The following is a 20,957-nucleotide window of genomic DNA, read 5'->3' as shown; positions in this document are numbered from 1 at the left end:
TGGTTCTCATGCAATAAGTAAGATTATTCATTAGTATGATTCTTATTTCAAAAGATATATGTATCTGAAGCACCAATCCTAAACATAACTCTCATTTAACTTATTAATCAAGATACCAAATTGTCGTACACTTAGGAAACCAATGTTTGAATCAATTTTGAAATAATAGGTTATATTTTAGTCTATGCACTAGCATTTTCAATCCCTAAGAAGAGGAAATTATTACCCAAATCAGTTTGCAAGACTTGAGATCATATAAGGCTTAATCAATATATATTTTATCATAAATATTAATTCTATAACTCATATATAATTAATAACCAACATGCATATTCATCACCATTAATCCATAGACACAAAAAAATTAATTTAATAGTTGCACATCATCAAATTATTTATCTATTTAGTAACCCATGGGCACACCAATTATACTATAAAATCACTACCATTTTTTTCCAGAAAAGAGAAATCATATTTTCATTAAAAAAGGAGTACATATACATAGATATATGACTCAAAGAACCTCAGTGTTAGACAATATCAATGTCAGAAAAAGCATCCAGAAAAAAATGTTGACCAAGGCCATTACATACATAATATCATCAGCTATAAAACTTGGAATATAAACAAAAATGAAAAGAAGTCCATACCCCTATATTCTAATATAGTAAAACTATGAATATATACATTTAAAATGATGCTGACCAAAATATATATTGTTTATACGTTAGTAGGAAGGAGAAAATTTAGGACTTACTAATAAAAGTGCGTCGTTTTGGGCTAGTTGAAGAGCATTAGTGATATGGAATGTTCTCCTTATCAGTAGTTGTAGACCTCTATGCTAAACAAGGATGATTCCTTCCTCCAATTGTAGGGATTTTTTGGGGAGATAGTTCACCTGTTGGTTCCACTCCCTCAAAATATGTTGGAAGAAAATATTTTTAAAGATACCTTTTAGGAAGAAGATATAGTCCATCTAGTACTTTAGGGAAAGGACCCTCACATGACCCTTCCCTAACAACCATTCCAACACACACTTGGAGTCCCTGTAGACAGGAAGAGAGGTAATATTTAGTGAAGCTGCAAAATATAAAAGGACCCATGCAAAAAGCACCTATACTTTGTTGTTTGACCCAATACCAGAATTCAAACAAATATGGTAAGACACATTGCCAGGAAGGAGAAGAATGGCACACCATCCACAAACCCGGAATTGATATCCTCCATCAATGAATCCAACATTTACAAATAGTGAAGTGGGAGGAAAGTGAAAGGATTGAATTCAAGGCTCCTTCCAAGGCTTGACATAATATGACAAGAAACCCATGATTTAGGGTAGGATGCCATTGTTTTCTATATGTCTTCCCTCAAAGATGAATTTATTAATGACTTTCCAGATACACCGTGCAATGAACATGGCTAAATATTTATAAACGCCCATGTTTTTCTCCCACCAGGAAGGCATTTATCAAGAGGTGCCCATGTGCCATTATCCATGATTTTTAATAAATCGATGGATTTTGACCAGAGATTCCTCGAAACTTCACACATAAAATATAAATTATAAACTATTTCATGGTCCTCTAAGTAAAGAACACAAAGATTTGGCCCTGAAAATCCTTTTTGCAGTAGAACATCAGAAGTTTCAATTTGATTTCCTATGCCAAAAGAAAAAAATTTATGCTTCAATTTCAATGCTATAAGCCAATCTGATATTTTTAGGTGACCCCAATTTACCATTTATAGAGGAGAGTGATCAGATATGGAATTTTAAGAATGACAAGGATTAATTTGTCCAAATCACGAAATCTAGGCCCAAAAAATAGAATCATCCTCCTCATTTAGAGTAATACCACTAAGAAGAATCTTTTTTATGAATAAATCCCATTCCTCAACAAGAGGACCCTAAAGACCCAAATCTGGAGAATTTTTCCACCTGCTAGGAAGAGGCTTCTATCAGGAAGACATAAGATCATTGCATAATATAAAAAAAAAATCTGAGAGTTGAGATGATTAATTAGCTTATAAGTTAAATTGAAGAAAGAATATCGGCCTGTAATATGAAATGACCCAGTTTGACCTGCCTCCCATTACCTAACTTCCACATCATCCCTTGATTGATCCAAGGTATATTGACTATCAATTCCCTTAAATCATAGAATGTGTTTCAGTGGTTTAAAGGACTAGAGTCGATCCTGAATAGGTTGGTTGTGCACGTATTTGTCCAAAATAATGTTGCTCCAAATATCATCCCTTGTGATTGCCCTCCATGCACTTTTCATGGCCAATGTAAGACTGAACCAAAGGAGGTTCGTGAATCCCCAGCCACCATGGTTCTTTGGTTGGGTAAGACTTTCCCACTTGACCAAATGATGATATGTGTAGCTACTTTTGTCATTCCATAAGAAATTACTGATACATTGTTGAATATTGTGAATGGTAGACATTGCAATCTTTGGAAGAGAAAACTAATACATGGGGATGCTTTTCCAAAGATGATTTAATCAGAGTCATTATGCCACCAATTGGAAGCCATATGTAGTACTAATGTTTAAATTTTCCTTCAATATTCTTTATTAACTAGTTCCAATCCACGACATGATAATAGCCTCGCTTGACAAAAATTGTCTGAGTATAAAAGAACATGATCTCGGGGAGTCATCTTATATGGTAGCATTGATTCAATATTATGGATAGTTTTCTTAGGGACATTATTATTAAGGAAAGTAGGCTTATGTTGACTGATCAACATGCCCAAGGATGAAAAATAAACTAAGAAAATTCTCCTAAATATTCTCCATTAGCGATTTTGAAATTTTAGATAAGCCAAACCATTTATATTGCTGGAATTTCATATTTTTGCTGGAATTCGATATCCTCAACATATTGTTCCAAGGAAGTTGTCATGGAAATTTGAATTCAAAGATAGTTAGGATATATTCGTAATTCTATCAAAAAGGTTCTCTAAGAAGGGGTTAAGACTCAATGAGACTATGGAACATGAAGAAGGGTTCTCAGTTGAAAAGAGAACTTGAAAATCACTCCCAATGCTTTATATCTATGGAAACACTACTATATTGGAGTTTTGTAAGTTATTATTCTAAAATTTGATATCTTTAATATACAACTATAGAGGTGAGTAGACCTATTCAGATGGATTGAAAATGGTATATGACAAGCACTTTTTTGCTATGAAACAAACAAAGTACATTAAGGTATATGAACTACCTCTCAGATAGCAAGAAGGCTTAGCCAAAATCATAAAATTCATGATAAGGATAATAGATGGATAAAAAAATGTCAAACGATATTGAAGTTAGAACATATTTCATGTCCCAAGTTTTAGGCTAGTTGGTAATCAATAACCCCTTCTTGTCAATACAATTTGTAAAATATTAAAATAGGGTTAGCTAGTGGTTTTCTTACATTTCACACAAAGGAAATAGTGAAACATGTCTTTTAGAGTTGTAGAGTTTGTTGAGTGTTGTAGGCATGGACCAATTTAGAATAAAAAAACTTCATGCTGGGTCAGATCATCTAGAACGCGGTAATTTCAAGGGTTTCCTTGCATTCCAAACACAGGAAATAGTGAAACATGTATTTTATAGTTGTAGAGTTGTTGAGTTCTATAGGTATTGACCACTTTATAATAAGAAAACTTCATGGTTGGTCAGATCAACTAGAACGAGACAATTTCAAGAGATTTATGGATTGTCAAACAACATGGCAAGGAAATTGTCGATGGTGTTGGACGCACTAACATGTCAGGGGATCTCCTTAGTAAGAAGTCCCAACTAGACCTCAGACCGTTCAGTGTAGGAGTCCTAACAGTGGGTCGTAGGGTATAGCCTTAACCGTGGTTGTGCGTAGATGCAAGTAGGATTTCCTTGCTAGTAGCAAGGGTGTGACCACCATGTTGTAACCTATGTTGTGATTGTAGCCTTATTTATAAATTTTGTCACAATGTGTGGCCTAAAATCATTAAGGGGGTTCAACCTCAATGAAGCCCTTTATACTGTCTACTCTGCAAAGTCTGAAAGTAATACTTATTCATTATAATATATCAAAAACACAAAAGGAACAACTATAAAGGAAATGACCCATGTGATAAAGTCAAATAACAATATAATAGTTATATGGAGCGAGTCTATATATATATATATATATATATATATATATATATATATATATATATATATATATATATATATATATATCTGTGTGTGTGTGTGTGTGTGTTAGCAATGCGATTAGATCGCAATCGCAAAAAGTGCAGCGAGCAGTTACATGAACTATTAACACAGGAATCGCCAATTGTTAATTGCGATTCTTGAAAACTATGCAAAGCTTTGAAAAGGCAGAAAAGGGTATGGTTACATATTTTATATGCATTTCTATTATAAAAGATTATAACATAAATAAGCACTTAACAGGTCAAACCTGAAGCACATATATATTATGTTTTAAAGTATCGGTGGGTCCGCAATATGGGTGGTTGGCTCCACAGTGCCAATTGTGATTATTGATTATGTTCCAGACCCAAAAATGTATATGGCATATTTTATAACATCAGTGGGTACGAAGTTATATCAATGTTTATATTGTATGCATATGATCCTGTTGATCGCGACGTGCAATAAGGGCTGGACCCGAACATATATATAACATATTTTAAAGTCTGGCGGCTTCGCCCTTTATACATATATGTTGATAAATGCTGATTGCGACTTATATGATCGAAATCGATGTATTAAATTTGATAATCCCTTGCGTCCGTTATATTATGGGTCATAAACATTTTATGCGATATTCGTATATATTGCATTGATGCAGTTTTATATAAAGTTTTATTATAATGGATAATAATAGAAGGATGGACTTGAAAGCATATATTTGTTATGTTTCAAAGCTTGGCAGGTCTGCCATTGTTGTGAAGCACTTTATATATATATATATATATATATATATATATATATATATATATATATATATATATATATATATATATATATATATAACATGTTGATTTTGACCAATAGTGATATGTGTCGTGTTATAGAAAACATTACAGGCCATCCGATGTAAAACGTTTACATCAACAGTGTAGATGAATTGGTGGGAAGGATGCCCTAGGAATTTTGCTAAGCTTATATTGAAATGGAAAAACATATTTTATCATATATTTTCATTATAAATACATAATTCCAGTATTTTCATAGTTATTGCAACTTGGTGTGTAATTTAAGTTTTCCATGGTTTTTGGGCCAATTGTGATTTGTGACAAAAGTCAACAAGTGTTGAACGGGTAGATTTGACAGTTATAAAGTAGGATCTTGTTGAGTTCCAGATTAATGAGAAATGTTAATCAGGGGTTAGAGCCAAGGTTGAAAAGGAGGATAGATCCGATATATATTTCTTGGAATTTTGGCCAATCAGAATGCCCAAGATTATACATACTAAACACATTACATTACGTCTAAGGGGAGCTAGGCATCATTAGAGTGTTTACAGAGGAATTCGGCAGTGACCCAACAGAACAAGCCAACAATTACCATTCCTTTCTAAATTTAGTTTTGTTTTTGTTATTTCTTGTTCTTCGAGGTGTTTTTACCCTCCGCATATTCTGTAGCAGTTTTATTTCATATAGTTAGAAAGAAGTTAGATAGGTTTCAGAAATCAATAACTGTTCCACAATGTATAAAAAGTGGAAAATTTACTAAGAAAGGGTGAATTTTGGAGAACCAAGCCACTATATTCCTGATAACATCATTGATTAATGAAACAACCAGAAGTTTCCAGGAGTTTTTACATATAATTTTGTAAGTTTCAGTATCATGTGTCATGCAATGTTTTCTTATTTTTAAGTGTAGTAATGAAGTTGCAGGGTAAAATCCCTTAAAGAGCGCTCCTACACTTAAAGTCCCCACTTACATTCTAAGTTATAGATAGTAGTTTCTGTGAAAGACCAACATATTGTCTATGATTTATTTCTCATGATCATAATTCCTCCAAGTTCCAGATAATAGTTCCTGTGAGAGATCAGAATATTTTCTTTAACTTCCCTTTCAAACTTTCCTCATTCATCATTTATATTTAGTAACAAATGGCATTCTAAGATGTTTTGGTCATACATGTCTTAGGAGTCTAAGGCCAAGTTTTCCAAGTCTTTCATTTGGGAATATAATAAACAATAAGTGACAGTAAACAATCTTTATTAATTTATTAAGCACAATTTCCCTACAGCCAGGAAATTGGTTTCTTAAGGAACTACATTAATTGGCTCCATTGCCGAGGAGAGAAGACAAGAAGGTTTTTCCCTGGGTTTCAATATTTTCCTCTGGTTGTTTGGGGAGGAGGAAATATTTAGCTGTTCGAATAAAAGCAATAAAAGGTGACTCCATTGTAACGAAGGCCACAGATTGCAAAGGAATAAAATAAGGACATTTTTTCTTGAATTCATTATGTTTGAAGATGATTCTTGAGAGTGACGAGCTTCAGCAGTGGGTTGTACACTCACACCTGTGATTTTCACTTACCACATTGATTGGTGACTTCAATGTACTTTGAATTTTTCTTTTCTGGGTTTTAATGGCTCTCCCTGCTTTCCTAGTACATAAATTTGATCCATTTGATTTTACTGAGATCACTAGCTATCCTCATGATATGCCTGTGTTTTCTATGTGGAAGGAATATCTTCCAAAATTCAGTAGAAAATAATATGAAGATCCAGCTCAGCGTCTCCAAGAGTTTCATGAATGCATGGAGTAGTAGGGCATCATTCATGAAGATGTTAAGATGAAGTTTTTTATGTTTTCTTTGGATCAAGAAGCTAGGGCTTGGTTCAGGTCTCTGCCTCGTTCAAGCATTTCATCTTTGAAAGATTTCCATTTAGCATTCAGTTCTTCTTATACAATTTATTATCCATACAAGTTTCTTTTAGAAGGTTGTTGTCAATATTATGATTCTAAAGAAACTTTATAAGCTCATGATAATCTTGTTGAAGAAACTGATGATCTTGTTGATAATATATCAAGCATTCAGAAAGATTATAGCCAGATTAACTATGAGCAGGTCTCTGAAAGTGAGGAACCATCATTTTCTCAAAATGATGCAGAAAATTTTATAAAGCATGTCTTTTCAATAATCTCCCAAGAAGAGAATTGGTTGGTTATGTCCCAAGCAGATCAAACATCATTTTATCAAAATGATGTTGAAAAGTTTATAAGAAATTTCTCTTCGATGATCTCTCAAGTAGATAATTGGTTGACTTTGTTCCAAGTAAATCAAGAGAGTATTAAGATGGAGGAAATTTCAAACATGCATCAAGAGTTTCTGCTTAGCAGTCAAGAAGAGGAAGAAATGATTGAGTTGCAAATAAATCCCTAGAGTTCCTATTTCATTAAATTTGATGATCCTCCTGTTTATAATGAAAGTGGTTTAAATGGGAATAGGATGAATTTCTTGAAGTTTATCAGTTGGGTGTTGAACATATAGGAGGAAACCACCAAGAAGGATATGTTTGACAACAATATATTGAGCCATCTATCATAGCGAAGGAGCCTATCTTATGTCAAAAGAAAGATGACAAAGAGATTGTATATCATTGCATTGGAGAACATAAGGATGCCCATGGATCAGAGGTAAATGATTCCGTTGAAGTGGATCATCTGTCATATAGTAATGTGAATAAATCTCTTTTTCTTCCTGAAGTTAGAATTACAAGTTACTTTCAATCAAAGTTTAGAAATGAAAAGTGGAGACAGGAAAGTGACATAGATCATTTTCCTAAAAATGTTGCTTATTATTCTGCTAAACATATTATCCCAACAAAAGGTTCAACTAAGTAGGAACCTTCATACATAGATAATTTCTTGTTTGGAGTTGGTCAGGAACATAATTTTTCTTATACTTTTGAAGATTCTGTGCAGATTACATGGAGGATTTTATCAACAGTCTACACATATTATTTGTGGATATTTTTCTAAGTTTTGTTGTGGGCTGCCTTTATGCATAATTTATTTTTCATTCAGGATGAATTGTATTTCAAATATTCACTGGTAGAATGGTTCATGATTATGCACTTAAATGCTAATCTAGTATCATTGGAAGATTGACTACACCTGATTGAGGTCAGTCATGTACATATGTAGGAACTTGTACATAAATAAGCTTATGTGTTGAGAATTTGGTTTCAAGTTGCAGTTCTTTGGTTTAATCATTAGTGGATGAGTAAGGGTGACTTTCCCAGTTGGAAACTGGTTTGTAGAGGTGTCAAACTTCTAGATTGTTAGGTTTCAGTTGTCAAATTTTACGATTTTCATAGTGTTGGACTCCATGCCCGACTAAGGCTACTGATCTACGATTCCCAATATTTTGTTATCAGAGCGTGAACATCTAATCACTGCGGATATTGGTGTGGGTTCACTGTACAGATTTTCACACAGTTAAGACTTGGCGAAGCAATATACGATTCCATGCCCAATGGCTAAGGCACTGATCTGTGGTTCTTAGTGCTTCCGGGACAAAAGCACTATCCTCAGGTGGAGCTAGATGTTGTAGCTTATGTTGTGATTTTAGCCTTACTTATAAATTTTATCACAATATGTGACCTAAAATCATTAAGGGGGTTCAACCTCAATGAAGCGCTTTATACTTTCTACTCCGTAAAGCCTAAAAGTAATACTTATGCGTTATAATATATCAAAATCGCGAAAGGAACAAGTATAAAGGAAATTACCCATGTGATAAAGTCAAATCACAATATTATAGTTATATGGAGCAGGTCATATATATATATATATATATATATATATATATATATATATATATATATATATATATATATATATATATATATATATATATATATATATATATATATATATATATATATATATATATATATATATATATATATATATATATATATATATATATATATATATGTGTGTGTGTGTGTGTGTGTTAGCGATGCGATTAGATCGCAATCGCAAAAAGTGTAGTGGGCAGTTACATGAACTATTAACACAGGAATCGTCGATCGCCAATTACGATTCTTGAAAACTGTGCAAAGATTTGAAAAGGCGAGAAAGGGTATGGTTACATATTTTATACATGCTTCTATTATAAAATATTATAATGTAAATAAGCGCTTAATAGGCCGAACCCGAAGCGCATATATATTATGTTTTAAAGTTTGGGTGGGTTGACAATATGGGTTGTTGGCTCCACAGTGCCGATTGTAATTACAGATTGGGTTTCAGACTCGAAAATTCATATGGCATATCTTATAACATTGACGGGTCCGAAGTTATGTAAGTGTTTATATTGTATGCATATGACCCCGCCGACCGCGACATGCAATAAGGGCTAGGCCCGAACATATATATAACATATTTTAAAGTCCGGCGGGTCCACCCTTTATACATATATGTTGATAAACGTTGATTGTGACTTATATGATCAGACCTGATGTTTGATGTATTACATTTTATAATCCCTTGCATTTTTTATATTAAGGGCCATAAATATTTTATGCGATGTCCATATATATTGCATTGATGCGGTTTTATATAAAGTTTTATTACAATGGATTATAATAGAAGGATGGACTTGAAAGCATATATTTGTTATGTCCAAAGCTCGCCGGGTCCTCCATCATTGTGCAACACTTTATATATATATATATATATATATATATATATATATATATATATATATATATATATATAACATGTTGATTGTGGTTGATAGCGATATGTGTCGCGTTATAGAAAACTTTACAGATCATCCGATCTGAAAAGTGTAGATCAACAGTACAGATGAATTAGCGGGAAGGATTCCTTGGGAATTGTGTTAAGCCTGTATTGAAATGGGAAAACATATTTTATCATATATTTTCATTATAAATTCATAATTATAGTATTTTAATAGTTATTGCAGTCGAGTGCGTAAGTAAAGTTTTTCGGGGGTTTTTAGGCCAATTGCAATTTGCGACAGAAGTCAACAAGTGTTGAATGGGAAGATTTGACAATTATAAAGTAGGATATTGTTGAGTTCCAGATTAATGAGAAATGTTAATCAGGGATTAGAGCCAAGGTTGAAAAGGAGGATAGATCCGATATATATTTTCTTGGCATTTTAGCAAATCACAATGCCCAAGATTATACAAACTAAACACATTGCATTACGGCTAAGGGGAACTAAGCATCATTAGAATGTTTACAGAGGAATTTGGTAGTGAGCCAACAACACAAGCCATCAGTTACCATTCCTTTCTAAATTCAGTTTTGCTTTTGTTATTTCTTGTTCTTCAAGGTGTTTTTACCCTCTGTAAATTCTGTAGCAGTTTTATTTCATATAGTTAGAAAGCAATTAGATAGGTTTCAGAAATCAATAACTATTCTACAATGTATAAAAAGTGGAAAATTTACTAAGAAAGGGTTGGAATTTTGGAGAACCAGGCCACTGTATTCCTGATAACATCATTGATTAATGAAACAACTAGAAGTTTCCAGGAGTTGTTACATATAATTTTTTAAGTTTCACTATCATGTGTCATGCAATGTTTTCTTCTTTTTAAGTGTAGTAATGAAGTTGCAGGGTAAAATCCCTTAAAGATCACTCCTATACTTAAAGTCCCCACTTCCTTTCTAAGTTATAGATAGTAGTTTCTGTGAAAGACCAACATATTGTCTAGGATTTATTTCTCATGATCATAATTCCTCTAAGTTACAGACAATAGTTCCTGTGAGAGATCAGCATATTGTCTTTAACTTCCCTTTCATACATTCCTCATTCCTCATTTATATTTAGCAACAAATTGAATTATAATATGTTCTGCTCATAAATGTATTAAGAGTCTAAGGCCAAGTTTTCCAAGTCTTTCATTTGGTAATATAATAAACAATAAGTGACAGTAAACAATATTTATTAATGTCTTAAGCACAATTTCCCTACAGCCAAGAAAATGGTTTCTTAAGGAACAACACACCGCAGCAAGAAAAGGAAGGTGCATGAATGGTTCTAACACAAGGAAAGTGGAATGAGTGTGCCCCTTGGAAACCTTTGGAAGCATGCAACTTCAAAGGTAACACATGAGCAAAGATACATTAGAAGGTAGAATGCAGGTGAGCCAACAATCCAAAGTGATGGTTAAACCAACATCACATCTCAACAAGATTCGTACATACATATATAGAAAGAATCCATACATACATGCATAAGAAAATAGATACATATATCGTTAGTGTAAACAAGAGAACTGAAAGACAAAAAAAACATATGCATGAAACGTGTTGATTCTCTTATATTAAGAAACTGAAATATCCAATCGTATAGTACAACCATGACCAACCACTAGTTTCAACAACAGAATACTACGGTCACTGTTGCCTTCTCCTCCAAAGAGATGTACTAGCTCTGCACTGTGAAGAATCCAAGGCTTGTTAGCACTCCAAGCCTTCTCTAATATACACCTATATGAAGCTTGGCTCCCAAAAGCCTGTAGAATGAGTTATGATGTTATATAAATAACAAAGGGCGGGGTGACCCTTGACATTCCCCTTTGTGACTCTTCACCTACCCTCATGACTCTTCAACTACTACATGAATGTTACATTCGACCATTGACACTTTGTCTTTCATTTTTACAATATATACACATGTACCCATGTGAGACAAAATAGGCTTGAGCAAGCCATGTGAGATATCACTAAGACTTAGATAGTTGTGGGAATACCAACTCTTTGACATCCTCGTGATGATCGACAGTGGCAAACTGATGCCAAGCTTGGTAGTCTATGATGGTGTCTGCATGCTCAACGGTGACATCTTGTTGAAAGAAAACTCTTGCCTCCATTGCATCTAGGTACACTGATCTGGAACCTCTTTCCGAATCATCTTCTAATATGCGCATCAAATTTTTGAGCATAGCTGGACTAGCAAGATACTGATGCATGGTATGTGCACTAATATCCATGTTGGTGTTGGTAGCTACATACATTTACTCATCAAAGTACATGTCCATCTCTGTTTTGACTTGGTTCTTTGACTTCGCCTCAGTGAGTATGCCAATAGATGGGATCACATGCATGCACACAATGACATCCATGCTTCTGAATACACATGCATGCGAATCTTGCAAACTGGTGATGAGCTGCGAAAGTCCCTCATAGTTCCAGATCTGACTCTGGATGTGTGCCTTCAACTCTACCACCTGCGTCTTCATCATCTTTGGAAAATTAAATGGTGCTTCTTTTTATCTCACTCTCCATGTCTGCATGCGATCAACAATATAGTGAAGATTTGAAAGGATGGGTGATCTCCTAGCACAACACTACTACCAACTATTTAGATGGACAACTTCCTTATCCACGATGCCGAATCTGGAATACACGATCTGCATGACTATTTTGAGGGATGATACTTCATCCTATATCACTCTCTTCAACTTTTCTCTAGTAGATGATGTAACCTATTCTCTTCCTTGCTTGGTTGCTTGTAACTCCTTGGCCATGCTCTCATTCTCTGCTATCAAGAATCAAACACTTGAGTTGGTGGCCTCGACATATTCTTTGGTAGGATCAGCCAATGTTGCTAGATTCTTGCACACATTAGATATGATCACTTGTTCTGCAAGCTATGTAGGAGATGTGTGGACATCCAGAGTAGGCACTCTACGTGATTGCATAACTTTGTGTTGTGACTCGTTGAAAGACATGTTGTGCTTCTCTGCTTCCGGATTGTCTTCAAGGATATCTGTGTCTCCTTGATCACTTTGGACTTGCTGTGCTTCCGGATCCGGTGAAGCCAGTGGGGTGACCTCTTGGTTATGAGGCATGAAGTCTGTAAATTGATCTAACTTTGGCTACACCACATCTGTATCCATCTGCTCTAGCATCTATTCAATCTCTTGAGATAAGTCATGTTTCTCTGACTGCTCACCATTTTTGCCCTGTGCGAGCTACTTGGATGAGTCTATAACTTGTATTAGCATAGTTTCATCAATCTGTGCATGTTGCACCTCCTCCTCTATCTGCCCCTGATGTGCTTCCTTCTCTCTTCTGCGTAGCTCTAGTTCTTCCCATAATTACTGCTTCAACTCTTGCAACTCATTCTTTCCTTCCACAATCCTCCATTTATCCCTTTGCCTTTGTGAATTCCTCTTATCACCTCTGAACCTCAATTTGCAAAGATTCTTTCATCACGAGTAGATCTGATTTGAACTTGTAGTTTTGTTTTGCCTCTGCACTGTCATCAACCTTTATCTTTCCTTTGCCGTGAACAGGTCTCTTACCCTCTACTATTGCTAATGGTGCTCTCTTAGATGATGCTTCGCTAGCCATTCCATAGTTATGTCAACCAGTTTGTTGAGCCTGGAGAAGTTGTGACAATATCTCCATGGGTTCAACCCAATGAGACGCCCCGTGGATCCACAGAAATTGCACTCTCGCGGAATGGTCCTTTACAAAGAAATGATGGTTGTACAGATTGAAACTTCTGGTGCCGAAAGTAAATATTTTGAACTCTTCTGTCTCAGCATCAGCATACTTGGGATTATGTATCTGGTATAACCTGATCTGCAAAGGAAGAGTGGGCCAAGCTGTCTTATTCTTCCTATGCAGTCTAGATGACAACCCTGTCGAGACATGATACGACACTTCTTGCATGATGAGCTTGTCTGTGGAAAACATTGGTAAAACATGTGGAAGATTCTATGCATTGTACATGTGTATGAAGGTGCCAAGGGGTGCAGCATACGAATCTGCTATGTCAATCAATGCCTCCATCAATGCCCATGACATTCAAGGTGGATCCTTCTCATATATCATTTTGTGCACTGGGGTGACAAAGTGGTCTAACAACTATGTGATGACTCTGTGGAAGCTCCATTCAGAGAGAAATCTGTAATAAGGGTGCACAATGGTTTCTGAAGTTGTTCATGCCCACTTCAAACCTCAAAACTGCTGACAGGCACAAATCACATCCATAATATAAGCAGACATGTATATCTCTACTTGTTTACATTTGGGTAGATGTCAGGCTCCTGTCACTTGTTCCTTCAACCAGAGCCAACATGTCGGACTTGTTACATGGCCTTCCTTCACTAGCTAGTTGGTCCAATGCAACCACCCAACTCTACAGGAAGGTCTTTGGGCTCTCTTGGCTGTATAAGTGGCATGAAAATATTAGAAAGTACTAATATGCTTTCATAGTATCTTCGTCTTGTAGAACATACTGGGTGTTGTTCTGAACTTGGTTGGTTCTTTCACCCAACTTTTCAAGATATCCCCAGAGTTTCCATTGTTGCATGTGCTAAAGGGTTTCTCCATTATGGTCACCGGCTGTGGCAAGTGAAACATCTCATGATAGCCCTTCTCCCTGAATGCAACAAGATCTCTCCCGCTGACACTGCTCAACATCATCAGCTCAAGATCAGTGTGTGAGACAACTCAATGTATCATGTCTGCTCATGGAAGCACGAGATACTTGCATGCAATATGGTACAAACGAGATTTGTGGATGTTGGCATAGACCCTACGGTCTTCCAGATCTTCCTCAAATGTTCCTAAGAATGTACCACTGATGTCTTTCCATTTCATCTTGATGTCTCTATCTATGACAAGCTTGGTGTCTTTGTAAATGGGTAGGCCCATCGACACTTGTTCAACTGTACCTCTGGTTTCACTTCCAATAGTGTCTTTTGACCCTGATCTCTTAGAGGCCATTGTACATGTACTAATGGGAGACAGATGAACAACTACTATACCTGGAGACATAGCGAACCACATGGCAAGAAATTTTTCAGTTCAAAACTAAAACAAATCTGATGACTGACACGCAACATACCTGGGTGACTGGGTAGATATTACACAATTTTCATTGGGAGGCTGGGAGACTAACTATCAAAACTGCACAAAGCATAGTTTGGGCTATCAGGAGGCTGAAATTGCACAATGCACAATTTCAGTCAGCAAGGACATGCATGCCCAGATATTGCATTGCACAATTTCCTAGGTCAATAGGGCACTATCTACAAGAATTGTGCAATGCAAGCCTAGAGGTCAATGTTGTCTAGGCTTGCGCAATATCTAGAGGGAAGGCAGAGCCTTCACTTCCTGAAATGTGCAATTATTTCTAGGTGAGGCAAGGTCGAGGCCGAGGCAGCCCAGACCCGTCGAAGGGAAACTAAGAACATGAAGAGGTTTGAATGCATGTCGAGACTGAATGTAAGAAAGAGTGAATGATCATGCATGTAAACACTGAATGTAGGAGTTAGAAAATGGGAACCCATGCATGTGTGTTAAACGAGTTGCCACAACGGCGAACGTTAGTACAAAAAAATGTCATGCATGCAATAGTAGTGAGATGTAAAGAAAAAATGAAACATGCTTCTACAAGCTAATATACATTAAAATGACAACAAGCATTTAACAAAACCAAGAAAACAACATTTTTAGAAAGTGAATACCAAAAGCAATAGAAAAGAAGAAAATGACATGAAAATCAAACTTACCTAGAAATAGTTGAGTCGAATGTGCCGAAGAATCCTAGATGTGTTGTGGGACATCAGAGCTCCAAGCTCAGTGTAAGGAATGAGCTTTGAAACATCGAATAAATAATTTTTAGGCTTATGAAGCGCATGCAACAAATCTAGGAGAAAGAGACACTTGGAGGGAAGTTTCTAAAACAATATTTGCATGTAACCTGCAACTGCTAAAAATAGATCCCCAAAATTTAGTGATGTTTTTTGCATGTTGCTTTTTTTCTATTTCGAGAAAAAGTAACCATGCATGCAAATCAGGATTGCTTAGTCTCGGAGGGAACCAGTCAACCTAAAGGCACATGCAATAGTTTGCAAGCCTGGGAAAGGGATTTGAGTAGTTTCTGCGGTACGCAGGGTTGGTTGTCGCTCAGGCATTATGCAATTTCTGGGGTCAACAAGTCACCGCCTCCCACAATCATGCAATTTCTACGCCAAAGCCCAGTGACTGGCTGGATTGTGCAATTTTTTAGGGAGGGCTTCCTAATTGGATTGCGTAATTATGGAGCTCAACGGGCAGCCCAGCAGGATTGCACAACTTCTGGAGGGAAGCCTAGTTTCCCTCTAGAATTGTGCAATTTTATAAGTGAGCATCTCAGCCAGAAAATAATCTAAATCCATAAAGGTAGCCTATGATGGGAAACAAGAAAATTGACATGCACAAGTTGGTAAGCCTTTGAAATTTAGCTGAAGCTTATGTACTTGATAGTGCAAGACATGGTGCTAAGGATGGTTGGTAGGGAGGCTCGAAAATGAATCTAAGGGGAAATTTTGGAGGGTGGTTGTAACAGCTACAACACTTGGCAACACATTGATAGAACTCCAGCTCTCTAAATGAACCTCGTTTCATGGAAAGAAAGTCTAAGACCTATGGAAGTATTGTTCAATTCTTTGATCGTCTTGACTCCCACACTAGCTTGATTGAAATATGTAGCACCTGCCATGCTCTCTATCAGTCATCACATTCCAGCCAAGTCAACACAGTTGTTTTGATTGAGATGAGGGGTATATTGGTACACAAGAAATACGATAGTCAAAGTTTAAGTTTCATCTCTGGTGTTGCTACGTTGCCAACAGGCCTGGGTAGTACCCCGATGGAGTCACGCAGTAACACAAGCATCGTTTTGTTGCCAGCAAGCCTGGTCAGTACCTCGGTGGAGTTACTTGCATTGCCTCTCTATGTAGGAAGCCTTTGTCTTCTTTCACCTTATTCATTTTTCATTTTTTTTTTAATTTCACATTTTCATTTTCTTCATTTTATAGCTATGCATAACACTTATTCATTTAAGAGGCAGAAGAGGGATCCCGACTTATTGAGAATAGAAGAGGTTGTTCCTTCAGAGAAGTATTTCATATATACCTCTGACATACTTGTTAAGGCTTTCCCCCTCACCTTACTCTACTTGACTAAGCTAACAAGGGTTAACCCAAAACAACCGACTAGAGTAGGTGATACTAGTTAGTGCGCAAGCATTATGTCTTCATCAAGGTTCACTTCGATCATCATGTATTTTCCATTGGCATATCATGGATTGAGGATAACAAGTTCTATGTATAGATACAAGACAACCAATAACCATTTATTGATAATTGCACAACTCCTCTTGTACTTTACCCTGCTTGTTTCAAGAGTCGCACATCATTCACGCGAAATTAACTACGAACATAAACAAGAAAACAAAAAAATAGAAAAGAAAAGAGCAAAAGGAAAGTGTGAAAGAAAAACAAGTAATCAAACAAGCAAGCAAGCGAACAAACACACAAAGTAAGAAAGAAAACATGCATGAAAGAAAACAAGGTAAAGCAAACACTACTCCTACTCCTAAGTTAATGGTGCATGGGCTTGATTACGTGAAGGGATATTTCCAATGCATCCACTAGGGTATTGGTTGACCAATGTTGGTCAAGGAATGGTTCACAAAAAACGCAGTTGCGTGAACCACCAAACATGAAAGACATAACAATGAAGATAGACACACTCCAGGTCTAAATGTGTCCACAGAACATAGATGAGTGTAGGTGTGTGACATGCAATCCATGGACTTACGATGGTTCTATGTGACACTGTGTGCAGATGTTAAGCATACACATTCTATTGACTGTGATATGCAAGAAAATGAGAGAAAAAAAGACAAATTGTGTCACACACATGTGCGTGCTATGTAAGATTCCTCTGATTCATGAGCGATGGGATCATGTATTCCAAGTGGAGGAAGCGAAATCTATGTGTGGGATTGTTTTTCAATGCATATAGACGAGTGATGAGGAGCCTCAGGTGTTTCAATAATTTCCTAATCGGAAGTGAAACCAATCTCAAGACAGTGAGGGCTTGACATAACCATCAACTCGGGCTGAAGTGCCTTGACAATCTACGAGTTTTCGAATTCATCGACTGAAGATCATCATAAATAGGTGGCTCTGAAAAGTCAATAGAGATTGAATCATCATCGTGATCGAATACAGGAGTAAATGGATCACAACAACTATGATAAGAAAAATCAATGATTTCATCAACATCCTCATGATCAAATAAATCGAAGAGAGGGGTAGATGAGAAGTAAGAATGTTTACCCTCTATGTTTTTAGAAAAATAAAATGAAAAATCAAGTGGATTTTTACTCAATAATTTGTCCTCTCAACTATCGAATGATGGACTGACATCCGATATATTCTTCGAAGGATAAAAAATGGGTGCATCCATTAGTGGTTTTACATAAGAAAAATCAGTGATGTTGGAATCACTGAAGAGGTTAGGAAAAAGTAGAGGGAGCGCCAACAGAAAGTGGTCATCCTTCACCACAGGTTGATGTTCAGTCTCCCAGTCATACCCATCATGAATGACATCACAGGTTGGTTGTGCAAGACCAACTCCATCGATGGCTTGATCCTCATTCACAATAGGTGTTGATTCCGGAAGGGAAGAACACAAGATAGTGCAATCTAGAGGATCAGTAGGATACGAAGATTAAGGTTGTGGTAAGAAAGGCGTGTGAAAACCCATGGTCGGAGGATATGGAAGTTGAACAAACGTGTGTGCATGTTCTCCCACATCACTCTATGGTGGTGAAACTGTTTGATGAGGGGACGACGGACAATCACTAGTGGTAGCGACTGTGTACTTCTGTGATTATGCAGCTCCATTACCGAAGTATGATGAGCAGGGTTTTAACTTCAACTTCATCTTTGGATTGACTAATTTTTTAAGAAAATATTTGAATCTATCTAAAATATATTGAAACTTCATTTGTCTTTTCAGAGTTTAAAACTGTAATACACAGAAGCGTTGCCAAAAATCCATAGGAAATTCTTGCAGGGTCTTCTAATTTTTTAATAGTTTTTTGTCAAGAGGTTGCGAATCAAAATGATGGAAATTAGATTCAATGAGATCAAAGAAATGGTCAAGTGAGTGCCCGGGGTTGAGAGGCAGGTTGTGGCACCATCATTGTGTGGATTCATGAAGTGTGTGTGAAAGAAAGAAATTGGCCTCTTCATCAGAGAAGTCATTTGCATTATCAATAAATGAATATAAGTCTTCTAAGTACTTGATCTAGGCCACTTTTCCTTCACCATCATACGTGGATTCCGACAATAGATCAAAAAACTCCCCCGTGATGTCAAGACATTCGACATAAGAGAAACATCACAGAGGGGAGAGTCTAATAGTATCCATGATAGATATGAGAAGATTCAAAGCAAGATGTCAAGGCTCAACTTGTCATTTGGCCCTCCTTTTGGTGCTAGAAATGTTGATGGTGTTGTACCTGCCCACATGTCATGGGGTCGCCACGGTAGGAAGTCCCAACTAGACCTCAGACCATTTGTTGTAGGAGTCCTAGTAGTGGGTTGTACAGTATCACCTTGACCACGATTGCACGTAGAGGAGAGCAATATGTCCTTGTTGGTATCAATGGTGTGACTAGCACAATAAGCCGAGGAAGGTGCATGAAGGGTTCTAACACACAGAAAGTAGAATGAGTGCACCCCTTGGAAACCTATGGAAACACACAGCTTGGAAGGTAACACATGACCAAAGATACATGACAAGCTAGAAGGAAGGTGAACCAACAATCCATAGTGATGGTTAAACCAACATCACATCTCAACAAGATTCATACATACATATATAGAAAGATTCCATACATGCATGCATAAGCAAACATATACATATATCGTTAGTGTAACCAAGAAAGGTAAAATACAACAAAAAAATGTGCATGAAATGTGTTGGCTCTATTATACTAACAAAGTGAAAGATCCAATCATATAGTACAACAATGACCAACCACTAGTTCCAACAGTGGAATGTTACAGTCACTGCTGCCTGCTCCTCCAAAGAGATGTACTAGCTCTAAATCGTGGAGAAGCCAAGGCTTGTTACAATACAGTCCAAGATTTCAGTATGATACACCTTTAGAAAACTTGGCTTCGAAAAGCTTGTACAATGAGTTATGAGGTTCTATAAATAGAAAAGGGTGGGGTGACCCTTAACATTCCCCTCTATGACTCTTCACCTACCCTCATGACTCTTCAGCTACTACATGACTGTTACATTGGACCATCGACACTTTGTCTTTCACTTTTACAAGATCTCCACATGTACCCATGTGAGACAAAATAGGTTTGAGAAATCAATGCTAGATATCACTAAGACTCGAACGGCTATGGGAAGACCAACTCTTCGACATCCTCATGATGATTGACGGTAGCGAGCTGATGCCAAGCTTGATAGTCCATGATGGTGTCTGTGTGCTCAATGGTGACATCCTACTGAAAGCGAGATCTTGCACCCATTACAACTGAGTACACTAATCTGGAACCTCTATCCATCTCGTCTACTAACATCCACATCATTGTTTTTAGCATAACCAAACCAGCAACATACTGAAGCATAGTGTGCGCACTTATATCCAAGTATTTGTTGGTGGCTATACACATCAACTCATCAAAGTACATGTCTAGCTCCATTTGGGCTTGGTTCTTCAAGCTTGCCTCGGTGAGTGTGCCAATAGATGGGATCATATGTGCACGTATAATGACATCCATGCTTTTGAGTACCGATGCATGTGAAGATTGCAAAATGGTAATGAGTTGTGGGAGTTCCTCATAGTTCTCGATCTGACTCTCGATGCGTGCCTTCAACTCTACCACCTTCGGCTTCATCATCTTTGGAAAATGAAACTTTTACAGTAGTGTGCAGATTTTACAGGATGTGTGCTCTCCTAGCATAGTGCTGCTGCCAACCGTTGAGATGGAAAACTTCCTTATGGACAGCACTAAATCGAGAATACAACATCCACATGACTATTTCAACAGACGATACTTCATCTAGTATCGCTCTCTTAACTATGCTCTAGTGGACGATGTAACCTATTCTCCTCTTTGTTTGGCCACTTGTAAATCCTTCGCCATGTGC

Source organism: Pinus tabuliformis, chromosome 3_2, assembly GCF_031772625.1.
Source record: "Pinus tabuliformis cultivar Carrire ecotype Pingquan chromosome 3_2, CPIR1, whole genome shotgun sequence".
Taxonomy (NCBI): domain Eukaryota; kingdom Viridiplantae; phylum Streptophyta; class Pinopsida; order Pinales; family Pinaceae; genus Pinus; species Pinus tabuliformis.
This window is presented reverse-complemented; position numbering follows the sequence as displayed.